Here is a 15125-nt window from a genome sequence, read left to right as displayed (position 1 = left end):
AAAATGCCCTGTGTTATTTTCTTTGTTTTTAATGTGGTTACTTCTTTTTTCTTTTCTCTCGATAGTTTTAAATATGTTTCTTTTATGACAGACAAATGTTTTCATGTTTTTAACAATGGTATATGGATTGATCGGACAATAACTTAATGTAGAGAAGGAGCTAAGTACCCCCACCTGAACCACCTCGCCCATATTGCCTATATGTTGCGAAGTCGAAAACACGAATGGTGAGTAAAACTGAGTGAGGTGGCAAAAGTGTGAATGGGCAGTGGGTGAAGAAACTGATAAGGGAAAAACGTGTAACGGAGGGAGGTTGGGATAAGGTAACTTGAGAATGATGAGCATTGAATTTTATATAATTGACTTGAGGAGTGACCAGGCAATTAAGTTATTGAGTAGCTGACTTGAGGAGAGGCCAAGCAATTAAGAGATATCATGTGGAGAGGCCACGATAAAGAGTACGCCCGTGTTTCCTGCATTTTAAAGAACATAACAGAAGGAATCATACCTAGAGCCCTATTGACAAGTGACGTAGGCAACAAACTCGATTAAAGACGAGGTTGAAGAGACCATTCACATCCCAAATTATGATATTTTTTAGGGGGAGGATTACGTCTTGAAGAGAAGACTGAGATATATGTGTCTGATCAAATATGTTCGTTTGTCGGTTTTATGTGACTGAATATGGAGAAAAAACAATAGAGGGATTGATAAATGTGAAAAGAAAACACGTGATTTGAGAATTTATCATTTATGTGTTGGAAATTGAACTGATGGTGTTTAGTGAAAATGTAGATTAAAGTAAAAAACGTGATGTGTAGGGTTTGGAGCCTGCGCCGATTGTGAACGCTCATATCATTTTGTTTTCAGAAACATACTTTTGAACTCTGCAAAGTGTAAAGGTGAGTATTGACAGTCAAGAGTGACGTGTCAAAAATGGAGGATATTACTCTTATACACCTCTGCAAGCAGCTACAAAAGCACATGCCCAAGCTTAGACAGTACAATGCAGAGTGGGTTAAGGGCACGGCAGACAAAATGTTTATGCCATGGCCACAATGGGGGTCACTATCGAAGGTAGTTTTGCAGCATATGATGACATATTTGCATGCTGCAAATACGGGAAAAATGTTAGACAAGCGGTTAGCAAGCCTAGAGCTCTGGAAGATGTACCAGGAGGAGAGAGAAGAGCTGTCTTCTGTAAATTGGATACTTAATGTATGCAAAGAGGGGGGGTGAGGAGCCTTCTGCTCCACCCACAGCACCTGAAGCAGATGGCGATAATAAGAAAGATGATGGGTTGTACACATTAAGGGAGCTTAAAGCAGCAACAAGGTATAGCAACCCAGCATATGAGTCACCTGTGCAAAGCAGCTATGAGGGCCCAAAGAAGAATACTGAGAGAGATGTAATCTCTAAGGTCCCGAGGCACAAGGAGAGACACAATAAAGAGAGAAGTGAACGACCACTTATATCCTTAGATATAGGACGAGAAATAAAGAGATGGTAAGGAGAAAAAGATAAGACTGATGAGTTAGCGCTTATAGAGAACAAACAGATGGGTGGTCAGATTTTGCTGAAACCTGATGGTAAGAGCATCGAGGATGTAAGGCAAAAGGAAGATTGAGGTGAACAAGACAAAAAGGATAAAGAAAGAGAGGAAAGATTGAAAGAAGACGGCATGAAAAGAAAGGATAGACAAAGACGGGAACAGGTTTATCAAGAGGAGCTACTGAGAAAGCAGGAAAGAGCAGAGGAGCAGAGAAATTATAACAGACAGAGGGCAATTGAAGAACAAACAAGACTAGAAAAGAAAAGAATGTAGGAAGAGGAACAGAAATTAAGGGATAAAAGAATGCAAAGACGTAGAGATGAAGAGATACGAAGGGAAAATGAGAGAAGAGGCATGAAGAGAAAAGAGGAAGAAGGAAAGCAAAGAGAATTTGACGATGAGCAAGAACGAAAGAGAAGGCAAAGAGCATGCAACATTGATCATATGGAAAAGGAAGTAATGTATCCTAATCCAGTAGTGGCTTAGAATAATTCTTCCCAGCACATGAGCCAATGGAAGGTGCATCTAGAGCAAATCTAGAGGATGAGTTTGACTCAAGAAGCATTGGGGATGCTATCGATAAAGTGTAACATGATATGAGGGACTAAGAAAGTGCTGCAAGGGAAGGGTAAGAATGATCAACTCGAGAGGATGCAGCTGTACGAAAAAGAGGGAGCCTCGTGTAGTTTTGACCCAAAGGAGCTGTCTTTAGATTGACTGACTCTGAATAGAGATGAAGAGGAGAGAAGTCACACGAGTTTGGGACAGGATATGTCAGGCGAGGACAGGGCAATCTTCCGTGGGGAAGAGGAAGACAACGGATGTGGCCCTGGAGGGTGTTTTCAATGGATAAGGAAGTAAGATGGTTGGATCTAGACCTACCCAAATCTTGGCTGTCAGAATCATTGATACAACTAGATCCACCTAAAGGGCAACCCCATGGTGAGAGGGGGGTCTCGCCACCTTATGTGAACAGGTTAAGGTCACTGTCAGGTAGAAGGCGGAGTGGAACCATTGTCCCTGTTATGGACAGACAGACAGACAATGGGAGACAAATGTGAGTTTGGGATCTCACAGTTTCCTTTGTTGGAAAAGGGAGGAGCTAGGCCATAGTATATACCTTGGTCACAGATGCATAAGGAGACTTTATGGTGTAAACTCCCTAGTTCAACTTCCGGCGCTGGAAAATAGATACATGAGTTAGAGAAAATGACAGGAGGAAACACGTTAGCTATAGGGGACATTAAAAGTCTCCTGATTGCTATCCTTGGGGAAAGGGCTGAAGACGTTTGGGCAAGAGCACAGGGTATCCAGTGTTACCACACTGAACACTGCATGTTACCACAGTGAACACTGCTCATGATGAGGCACCATTCAATATCTGTAGGGTGGTGGTCTGGAAAGCGCTTAAGGGTACGGTATCTGGACACATCAGATATGGGGGCTATAATGGCGAAAAAGATGCAGGAAGGAGATGATCCTCTTGTTTGCATTTACAATTTCCAAGCGCAGTAGGCTTTGAAAACACGAGAGGCTTGGTGGAAATTTATACCTGTATTTTATCATATATTATGTCAAGGGCTGCCAGAAGTAGTACAGAAGCAGCTCAAGAAATTGGTGGGCATGGAAGTGAAGCCGTGGTCAGAAATACAGTTGACCCTTACACATTATTGCATTCTTTTGCAAGAGAAGAACCGAAAGAAAGATGATGCTAGGAAAGGTGAAGAGGCAAAGTTAGTGCAGAAGAAACTGTCAAACTACACCATTGAGGGGGCAATTCTGACTAGTGGAGACAGATTGGGTTCACAGTAAGCAGTGAACAGGCCACAGGTAAATAACCAAAGGCAGTTTTATCAAGGCTATAATGGATTCATACCACGGGGAGGGGGAGGCTTTTGAGGTAGAGGCTTCCAGAATAATCAGGGAAACTGCCAGAATAATCAAAGTGGCTTTCAAAACACACAGAACAATAGTCAAGGCATGCAGGAGAGGCAAATTAGGAGACCTCCTCCTACATGCTGGACGTTTGGTATGTCAGGGCACCTTGCTTGTACATGCAAAAGTCAAGGATTTGTGCAGAATGGGCAGTTCTCAAGAGGGAGGACAACAAATCCACCTGCATATCTGTATATTTCAAACACAGCAGACAACAATGAATCTGCCACAAGGGCAGTCACAGCAGTCACCCATGCAGATACAGCAGAGCACAAGCACAGGTCAGTTAATGACTAGGATAGGGGGTGTCACTGTTGATGGAGGAAATCCTTTCACAGGTATGGCGATGAGAATGTATTCACAATAGGACAGCTTACTGGGAGACATAGGGCCTCATTACAATTCTGGCGGTAGCCGTGCCCTTAAAACCAAACGGCTGCCGCCAGAATTGCATTTTTTCCAGCACCCGCGAATGGGCAAGAACCGGGTCATGCCGAGCTCGGCGGACCCAGTAATTGCCCATTTGCAGGTGCCAGAAACATGGGATGCCCCATCCTCATTCGGCCCCATAGGGCTGAATGGGAATGAGGACGTTGGATGCAGCGGTACATGCAGAGTTGAGCCGGTGCATCTGATGTGCTGTGCTCGCGGATGCAGGTGAGCCCGCCAGGAAAAACCTTGCAGGCTGACAGGCACCCGCAAGCACAGCCCGTAGTATGGCGGTCCTGAAATACGGTACCGGCATGCTTACCGATACTGTAGTTCCCTGACAGCCACACTCGTAACGAGGCCCATAATGTGTTTGATACTATCTGTGTCACCTAATCCTCAAGAGGAAACAAGGGTTGACGTCAATATAGGAGGCATGTTTTTCGTTTTTATTAGACACAGATGCAACACACTCATGTATACGAGAGGAGACATTTTTTCATGTCTGGAAATGCCATAAATGCTCAAGGTTTCACAGGAGCTACACGCAGAGTTCCTTTTACTGACACTTTGCCAGTCTCTATAGGGGAGTGTGACATGTCTGTGCTATTGTTATATTCAAGGCAGACACCTGTCAATATATTAGGTCAAGTTTTAATGACCAAGTTGAACATTACTATTTCGTTCACTAATGAAGGCATAGTGTGTTCAAAACCAGGAATGCATTATTTAAACATGAGTGAATTTAATATGGCATTTGCAGGACAAGTGGTCATGCGAGGAGTACTGTTAGAACCAGATGTTTTTCAATACGGGGTATGCATTCTGTTGACATGGCTGCCAGGTTTAGTGGGCAGAACTATGAGAATACCTGATTAATTCTTATTAAGGCCAAAGATACCTATGGAAGAAGAGGAAGGGGAATCTTTCTTTTAGAATTACAAGCAGCCATAGTGCGATGATCATGACGGCAGACGATGGTGTGCAGTGATTTCCATTGGGGATGGTTACAGATTGACGGACGTCAATGATGATGATTTGTTTGAAGATCATCCATCAGATGACGTAGTAATATTCAAGGTGATTATTACTTATTGGGTGAGAGCAATCAAACGTGAGGTTCCTCAAAAAATTATGTTAGCACAGAAACGTCCTGAGAATTTTGATGACGACATGGCGAATGTGCCCGTCTTATTATGGACAACAGGCCCCTATGATGTAGGCCTACTGAAAGGAGCTGGGGAAGTGAAAATTAAATTGAAACCAGGAGCAATTTTACCTCAAGCACGACAGTATCCCAGGTCTCGAAATTCAGATGAAGGTATTTTTAAGACAATGGGCCTCATTACACGGTAGGCGGTAACCATGGCGCTATTAGCGCCATGGTTGCCGCCGGTACCGTACCGAGTCCGCCTTGGTGGATGGCGGAATTACCGCCCTACTCCAAGGTGAGCGGGGGCGGTAATTCCCCAATCCCCATTTACCCTTCCCCATTCCCATTTTTGCCCCATAGGGCATAATGGGAATGGGGAAGGTGCTAATTACGGTACCGCAAATTGCGGTACCGTAATTAGCTCTGAGGTCCCTTTGCGGGTCCCGTCCTTAACGCCTGGAAAAACCACGTAGTAAGGCGGTAAGGGTTTACCGGTACCGGTGCCCTTACCGGTACCGGTAAACCCTTACCGCCTACCGTGTAATGAGGCCCAATATCTGCTATTATGGAAGAGGGCATACTCGACTAGTGATGTCAGAGTCACCATGTAATACCGCAATGTATCCGATAAAAAACGGGAAAGGGGGTTGTGGCTTTTATTTCAAGCTTTAAGAACGATTTACCAAATTGTAGAGGCTGAGTTCCCTTTAGTTTCTAATCCTGTGACAATCTTATATAATATCCCTGTTGAAGCACAATATTCACTGTGATTGATTTGAAAAATGCATTTTTCTCAATCCCGTTATATAAAGACTCGCAAGATTTGACGTCATTTACGTTCAGACAAAATCGTCTGAAAAGCACAATCGAGTCCTGTAGATGGACTTAAGCAATATTGATTTAGAAAATGTTGTGTTGCAATACATGGATGACATATTAGTCTGTAGCACCTCAGAGGAAGAGTGCAGATGCGATTCAGTTCAACTGATGATTATCCTTGCAGAGAAAGGATATAACAGACAAGGACAAATTGCAGTATTGTCAAGAGGAAGTGCTGTACAAAGAGGCCAGCTAATTTCACATGAGGGAAAGAAAGTTGCTCCGGAGAGGGCTGAGGCTATTTTGAAAACAGTAAAACCACTCACGATAAAGCACATGCAAAGATTTTTGGGACTGTGTAACTATGTAAGACCATGGGTCTTTGATTAAAGTTCATACATAAGCTTTGAAGAAAGCACAGGTAACTCAGGAAAGAATTGTTAGGAATGAGGTTTTTGATGAATTGAAAAAGGAAATTTGCACTTCTCCAGTTTTAGGGTTTCCCAATTATGCTGACGAATAATTGTTATTCTCGCACATGAATGGCACTGTTATGACAGCAGTACTCATGCAGAGAACCACTTTGGGGAACAAGCCCCTTGCAAATTGCAGCGGGATTCTAGACCCAGTAATGAGGGGTCACTTTCTGTGCAAACAGTCTTTGGCTATCACCGCGTTCACCATTGAGAAGGGTGCTAGCATAGTAATGGGGTGTTCCATGACGTTATTTGTTGAACATGCATTGTTTGCCATTTTGACATCTCAAAGGGCTTCTGCCTACGAGGTAGTCATATTGAATCTGGCGATTAAAATAGTCCAATGCAGAATAATGAATCCTGCCATGTTTGTAGCAGAACCCCTGGCAGAGGACGAACATGCACATGACTGCTCGAATTATGAGGTATTCTATGATGAACTCCTGAGGGTGAAGGAAAATGTTTTGGCAGCTGGGGAGATTCTTTTTTATTGACGGTTCTTCAAGAATTGATCAAAATGATGGACAAGATATACAGGTGCCTCTGTGGTGAAGCACACGGCCAATGGGGAGTTTGAAGTATTAATAAGTGCACGACTACTGTCTCACTTTTCAGCACAAGCTACAGAATTAGTGGTGCTGATTATCACGCTCGAGAGACACACAGATCAGGAAGTAATTGTGTACAGTGACTCTACCCATGTGATGTCAACAGTACACGCAGGGCTAGCACGTTGGAAAAGGAGGGCCTACCTCCGAGCGGATGGCACTCCAGTGCAACACGCAGCCTTATTGGACAGAATCATTAAAGCACTACAACCCCCAGTAGCCATCACAGTAGTTAAATGCGCAGCACACTAAAAGGCAGACTTTATCTCACGAGGAAATAAAAAAACAGACGAGGATGCCAAGCTAATAATAATAATTTGTCTAGAACTCAATTGGCAGAGATTTAAGGGGAAGCACCTCAAGATGAGAAAGACTTCTGGACACGGAGAGGGTGTTCTTTAAAGCCCTCTGAAGTATTATGGCAACAAGACAGCACTGGTAAACTGGTGATTCATGTAGCCTTATTAAGGGTGGCGTTGGAACAATTGCAAAAAAAACCCAAAAAAAACAAAAAAAAAACTCGGGAGCGATTGCACTTTGCACTTTGTATTCATCCTGCATTGCAGGGAGTTTAGGAGATTGTCATGCACTTTATCTGTACATATTCCATGTTTATTGTCGGTTTTTATGCTGTTTTATCATGGACTCAACACCATATTTAATATATGAACAATAAAGATTATTTGATTTTATATTATCCTTGACCTGCCTGTCGCCTCATTTGGGCTCTTATATTGATGGTTACTTACCTTGCTTGATTCTTCTAGCATTTTGCCCCGCGTTACCCCCTCCCTCTTGTTCACTTGTTTAGTTACTCCCCAGGGTTTACGTGGTAGGGGACGCCTATCCTTGATCATAAATATTTACTGCTGGGCATATATTGCACACAATTAGAGGAGTTATTCCAAGACCTAATGGACTCTTTTAGCATTTGCATATCGACTATGTCAACATGCTACAAGTACGTAATCGATATAGATATATGATCGTAGTGGTATCTCCTTTCTCGAGGTGGATTGAAGCTGGACCGTGTACATACCCAGACTTTACCTGTGCAGCAACATTCGACGAAAGTACGAGAAGTATTTCCCAGATGGGGAATATGTGAAGTATTAAAATCAGATAATGGCCCTCATTTTGTTAATGAAGTCTTTGAACAAATATGCTTGTTGCTTAGTATAAAGCACAGGTTTTCATCACTGTATCACCTGCAAGCAAACAGGCTCTGTAAGAGACTCAACAGCTTGCTTAAAGAGAGAATATCCAAATTGAAGCTTACCCTGAAGAAAGTATGGTTGCATTGTCTACCTCTGGCATTGTATTCGTTGAGAAATCAGGCAGGTTCAGACCACAATCTTATCCCCCATGAGATAGTGGCAGGGAGGCGAAAGAGGACACCTCTCACCCCTCCATCTAGAACTAGAAGTGATGCCTAGACAAAAGCAGAATTGTTAGGAAAGGAGTTATGTAATTATCTTACATGTATGGCTTCAAGTATCTCTGTCATTTCAGATAAGCTCAAGCGAAAGGGGTGTGGGGCAGCACAGAACAGAGAAGGAGATGCTACAAATGGAATCGAAAAGTAATGTCTTCCCAAACCTTTCCCCAGAGACATGGTCCTATTTTGCAACTTCACTAGAAGGTGGCACAAGCCTTGTTTTAACGGCCCCTTCATAGTGGAGGACATGACACCGTCTGCAATCAAATTGCAAGACAGACGCACTTGGATTTTCCTTGGTGACGTGACAATCTATGCTGGAGAAACCCCATTACCCCCAACCCATTGGCAGCAAGCATCGGGGAAGAACCACAGCACATGTAGACTAGGTCTCTGACAAGGAAGAAGACGCAGAAGCTGAAGCTGTTGAATAAAGATAAAGATTATATTAAACTGTGGTTTATTTCGGGACACTCTTTTTAGTCACTAGTTAAGGGAAGTTATTTTTTCTTGAGCCACAAGAGTTTGTTGACATTGGACTGAGACATGTCTATCTCCTGATAATAAAGGAAAGCATGCCCGATTTGGAGTTCCTTTTCGATGACTGGAAGAGGGAACAGTTCCCCCAATTCCTTTCTCACTGAATTTCTCTTCGGAGGTGCCTGTGGTGGTGCCCAATGACCATGTTTCCCGGATCGTGTAGTGTTCATTTGGTCCTGCAAGATCGTAAGAATGGCCCAATCATGTGGCGATTGCTTGCAGCTATCAGTGAAAAAATTCTCCAGCTTTTGGAGTACAATGGGGAAAACACACATGGCCCTATCAGAGGACAATGCACATAATGCACATAGACTGGTCAGCTTGGTATTCTACTATCTGATTGAGGAATGATCTTGTTGGGAGACAAGCTGATGTCAGAACCTTCCTGAGAGAGCCGAGTAACAATGCAGCATTCAATGAAATACTGAGAGACATCATAATACAAGTCAACGGGTACTCTGAGAGAACACTAAGAACTGAATGAGATTTGAGGGAGAAGATCCAAAAAACATCTACTGGTTAAGGAACAATGTTTCATGCTGAAGGAGAATCTTCATGTCTTCTGGTAAAAGGCCAATTCCTGGCCTTCATTGGGAACTTTTGTTCATCATCGTATAGCCAGCTGTAGCTGATCAAGGAACTTGTGGAGCCTACTTAGCAGCTTCCAGAAGTAATGTTGCCTGATTAAAAATCTGTTTTTCCTTCCTTAAAAAGTAAAATGGGCACCATCAATACCAACATTATTATGGCAGATCCTGAGAGACGTCCAGGTTGTGCAAGAAGCTATTGCTGCAAATAGACATCTGTATGTAATTTACTCTTGCATTCTGTTCATAGTGATCTGCTCTCACTTACAGTATGTACTGCTACTATATAGATGTAAATGGAGCAAAGACTCCTGTGCATCTTCCTGTACAGAAGGAGGGTACAGATCTGGCAACTACTAGGTGGCCAAGACCTTATCTGATTGTTCCTTCTCTAGAGATACACACAAGGGCACCTGGTCCAGTGAAAAATAAACCTGAGTGACCTTTTGGAGGGAGGTCACGTATGGAGGTTATAGCAGACTCTCTATGGCTGTCATACACTGCTGTTAAAAAAATGGCATAGAGATATGGAAATGCTTTTAGATCTTTCTCCTACACAGATAGTACATGTAAGAACACCCAGCCCACTGAGAAATGTTTCTATGGTTGGTCCAGTAAGAAGAAACTATGCTGACATATTGAATAAAATGGTTAAAGAAGCTTGTAAGAAAAGAACAAGTTGTAAGAGTAGTGCTGGGCAGGATGATTATGAGCTGAGTGATTACCTGGATAGTACAGCACACTTGGGGAATAACATATGGTATCAGCGTATGAAAGAAGTGGGAAGGAGTCCCCTCAAAGGAAGAATACTTTGTGAACTCCTGCCCTACAGCATGGGGAAGTCCAAGATCTTCATAGCCATGAAATAGACATCCAGACAGCACATAGTCTTTCACACATAGCACTTTGCCATACAAGGGGTCAGTTCATGGGCAGAGATGTCTATCTCAAATGGGCAACTGAATGGACAGATCCAGATGAAGACGACTATATGCAAGATACAAAGACAAGACTAAAAGCTCATACTAAGAACCACGTGATCAGATATGAAAAGAAAAGCCTGGAGTAAAAGCAGCTGTAATCAAATGGGAGGTAAACAGAAGACTTGAGAGTTCAGGAAAATATGCAGACGAAATTTGTAGATGGAAGAAAAGAGGTCAGATGCAGATTTGGGGATCAGTGCTAACACCAGATGGATGGGAAGAAGGAGTGGTGATCTGCAGAGCCTGGGTGGTCATTGGTTATCAGCCAGTCATTGACATTGTAAAGAATGGCTGAAAACCTATATGGCCAAGACTTGCTAAGCTACTGACCTTGGTTGGAGGTAGAGGAGGACCCTTTCAGATAGTGCCTCTGGAGAGTGCAAAGCTGTGCTTCAGAAATGATGGCACAAGAAAAGTCAGAGAGTATCAGAACTGTGATTGAATCTTTAATGTACCAGGAATTAAACTTGGAACAGCAGTGATCATGGATAACTATTGGGATTGTGGATCCAAAGCATATTAGAGGCTACCCAAGAATAGGGGAGGACGATGCTCACTAGTGAATGTTCATGTTCAAGTATTGGTGATTCCTAAAGGTGATTTGAACCTTGACAGTTTCCCAAATGCAGATGCTCAACTGAGTAAGAAAAGATCTGTGGAGCTGATTATTCGAATGAAGAGGGAGAACTATTTCTCAGATAAGTCAATGGAAGCTTTTGACTCCACTCCTTATGACCAAAAAACTGTTAAGCCAGACTTCATCGGTATTCACATTGATCTTCATGCCGAGAATCCAGGTTGGAGCAAACACCATATGGCTGCAGATTCAATGCTATCAGAGAAGAGATGAGAGCCATAAGACTGATGACTCTTCAGAATAGATATGTTCTGGACAGAACACATGGCCCATTGGGCCAGTGAAAGCAGACTAGACTGGCAACAACATTAAAGGGAATCCCTTATCTTCATGCAGTGCTGCTGAACTAAACATGGCACTTCAAAGCGTAATGATAAGGTGTCTTTCCCCGTGTTTCAGTCACAGCATGTAATGTCCCCCAAACAATGTAAAAATACAATTCCTCTCCATTCCGAACAACCGTCTTAACCATGGAGCGCTGAATCAAGCTACCATCGCCCCCTTGCCTATAGAGTTTGTCAGTGCAAGCTGATCAAAGTCAGGAAAATTCTCCACAAAACATATTCAACATCGCACCAACCACTCAACTGAGTGCCTGGGCCCCCGAGGGGCAACCCGGACAAGAAGCAGTAGAGTGTTACACACACCGGACTGACTCTGTGTTCACCGCCGTGGTCCGGGGTGAAGGTGCTGCAACATTCCTCCGATGTCACTCTGCGTGTCAGATTGGTGTTTGTGTAAAAATCGGAGAATCATGTTGCACATTCAGACCTTCTCACAATGGCAAGAATGGCAACTTGACGGAGGCCATAGAGATGTTAACAAAGTTACACACCCAGATGATAGACAAAGTGGAATACATTGATGATGACAGCTGGTTTGGATCACTCTTTTCTTGGGTTCCACAATAGATGGCAGACATGTTCAAATTCCTTGGAGCCCTGATCATGTTGGTGTTGCTCAGATTTTGTGTGATCAAGATAATAATCACACAATGCAAGAATATTGCAATGAAAGCCATAGGGATGAAAATCATGATCTATGTTGAATCAGGATGGAAGACCAGAGATTTGACAGATGAAGAAATCAGAGACTTTGTGAAGGCCATCATTCATGCACCTGAGGGAACAAAGTTCCTGTATCCAAAGAATCATAAGAAGCATGTGGGAAAGTGGATCTATTGCAACCCAAGTGGACATTGCATGCCCATGACTTAGAACAAGGATGAGCATGTGAAATCAGCTGGATGCCTGAAGGGAGTCATAAAGATATGGATCCCAAAGAAGCAAGGATGTCTAGATGGAAGAATGATGGGAGAGTGGTTGATGAATCGCTCAGAGGGGGTAGTGTAGAGAAGACGCCAAGTACCCCCACCTCAACCACCTTGCCCATATTGCCTAAATGTTGGGAACCAGAGTGTGTGACACGTGCAGTACCAGTGAAAATGCTGATACCGAAGAGAATCCTGGAGGCAAGGTTCCCATTGAGAAAACCTCACCTGCATACAAGACAGTATGATGGCCATTTGAATGAAATCTCTGAAGAAGCAGGACCAATGAATGGCAAAGAAGAATGGTGATGTCACGCAGAGCTGAGTTGACATACATAAAAGAGATGCAGAGACTAGAGAATGCAGATATTCTATAAGGAATCAAGAAATTATCGAAGATAAGTGAAATCTTGGGATCAAGATGAAGAAACTTATGCTATAGAACTGATGAAGATATCAAGATATTTTACACGTGCACAGATGCAAAGAAACACAAGCAGACAAAGTATTTTTGAGGCTAGCTTTATAGTAAATAGATTGCGGCATGCACCAACATTACACGGCCCACGGTAGTGGCTGTGTAGTTATGGTTAAGTTGCTGTTTCCATAGGAAGAGCACTTTTTGGGTGGCCTATAACTCTGCTCCCCCTGGACGAATCCTCACCAAACTTTATAAAAAAAAGTATATGGGCCTCTTTGAATTTTTATGCAAAGTTTGGTGAGGTTTGGTTCGGGGGGGGGGTCCCAAAATGTATTTTTTTCCCATAGACTGAATGGGGGAAAAACTTTGCTCACGCCTACAGCCGCTGGATGGATTTTCACCAAATTTGCGGCAGGGGCAGCGGCTTGGTCCCGAAAGCGTGCTTCTGTAAATTTGGTGAAAATCCATTCAGTAGTTTTTTTTAAAAATGACCAAAATGTAGGTCACAAAAAATTAGTGATATCTATGTCTGGTCCGCGGACACACTTCCCTGTTCGGTCTGCGCACAGTGTCCTGATTGGTTAAACGGCTTGCGTCATGTCCGCGGACATACTACATGTCTGCTGATTGGATGGTGAATAGTATGAAGTGTGTCAGATTTTTGGAAATGCCCGCCATCTTGTATCCGCGGACGTCTGCGGACAGCGCGGTGTCAAATGATGGGAAAATACAATTTTGGCAAGTGTGTTGGTCTGTAAGATTGTTTGGGGATGGTGGGGGGTTAAGAGATGGTTCAAATATTTTATCTATTTAGGTGGTAGGCACCGCTGTTGTGTTTGTTGTGTCCGCGGACAGTAGCACTGTCCTTGATGTCTGCAATCGTCCCGTATGGGGATGTCCTAAGGACACTATACCTGTCCGTATTGTTCGCAGGCAAGTTGAAACTGTTCTAAGAACATATGCGGTGTCCGGGATGTCCGCAACAAATGAAAATGGAGGTGTCCTAAGGGAATTATACTAGTCCGTATTGTTCGCAGGCAAGTTGAAACTGTTCTAAGAACACACGCGGTGTCCGGGATGTCTGCAAATAAATGGAAATGGTGGTGTCCTGAGGACACTATACCTGTCCGTATTGTTCGCAGGCAAGTAGAAACTGTTCTAAGGACACCCAAAGTGTCCGCGGACATAAAATATGCCATGAGGCCTAGTTAAAAATGTTTGATTCTATGGGTGTGATCATAGTTAATAATGTTTGATTCTTTGGGTTTGATCACACCCAAGACTCTAGGCCCTAGCGGCAACCACTGCAGCATATCACAACCATAGATCACACCCATAGAATCAAACATGGGTGTGATGTATGGGTGTGATATGTTGTGGGGGTTGTGGCAGGGTGCATGGGTGAAGGCTGTAGGCTGTATACTCAATACTCTAGGTCCTGACCACAACCACTGCACCATATCACAGCCATAGACCACACCTATAGATTTGATTATCTTTCAAATGGTTTCAATTATACTTACTGCATGATTTGTTGACATTCGATACAATTTTTAAATGAGTTTGGTACCTGGAGGAAGTATTCTTTTTCAAGTTCTCTGATAAAGGAAAAGAGCATGTTATTGTATGTATTCTATAAAGACTTATTACATTTGATGATAGATATTTCAGCATTTTTTTTTACCCTCATATTTGGTTTACAAACCAGTGTACTATGCATTTTGTTCAGTTACTGTGTTTGTTTTTAAAACCATTCGGTCTGTGGGAAAAAAAATCCTCGTTGGATTAAAAAACCCTTTTTTGTTATCCTACAGTCTATTTGTTTGTTTCCTTTCAGTGTTTACTTCTTGTTTCTGGTTAATGTTCTATCTGTTGGATTGTTGCAGATTTCTGAAGCAGTAAGATACCTGTTGGCATATTCTAACTGTCTATTCTTTGTTACAATTTATTGGTATTCATTTATCTCTTTGCTTGTTATACAATCTTGGGCTAGTTAGCTACCTGTTGGCATATTCTAACAGTTTATAAACAGTTTATAAACAGTTTTTTCATTGATTTTTTTTTTTAATGTTGAAGTACAGATTAGTCATTACATTTTGGTTTTAAGAAGATTAAAAAAGCGTTTGGAAGATTTGCTGGTAATCTCTTCTTTAGAGTATCCATCCACATTTTTGTTGCAGATTTCTGAAGCAGTTAGATACCTGTTGGCGTATTCTAACTGTAATTATATATTTTTTTTTAATTTTGTGATATTCATTTATCTGTTTGCTTGTTGTA

The sequence above is a fragment of the Ambystoma mexicanum genome, chromosome 1q (genome assembly GCF_040938575.1).
Source record: "Ambystoma mexicanum isolate Mex_15411 chromosome 1q, UKY_AmexF1_1, whole genome shotgun sequence".
Lineage (NCBI taxonomy): Eukaryota > Metazoa > Chordata > Amphibia > Caudata > Ambystomatidae > Ambystoma > Ambystoma mexicanum.
This window is presented reverse-complemented; position numbering follows the sequence as displayed.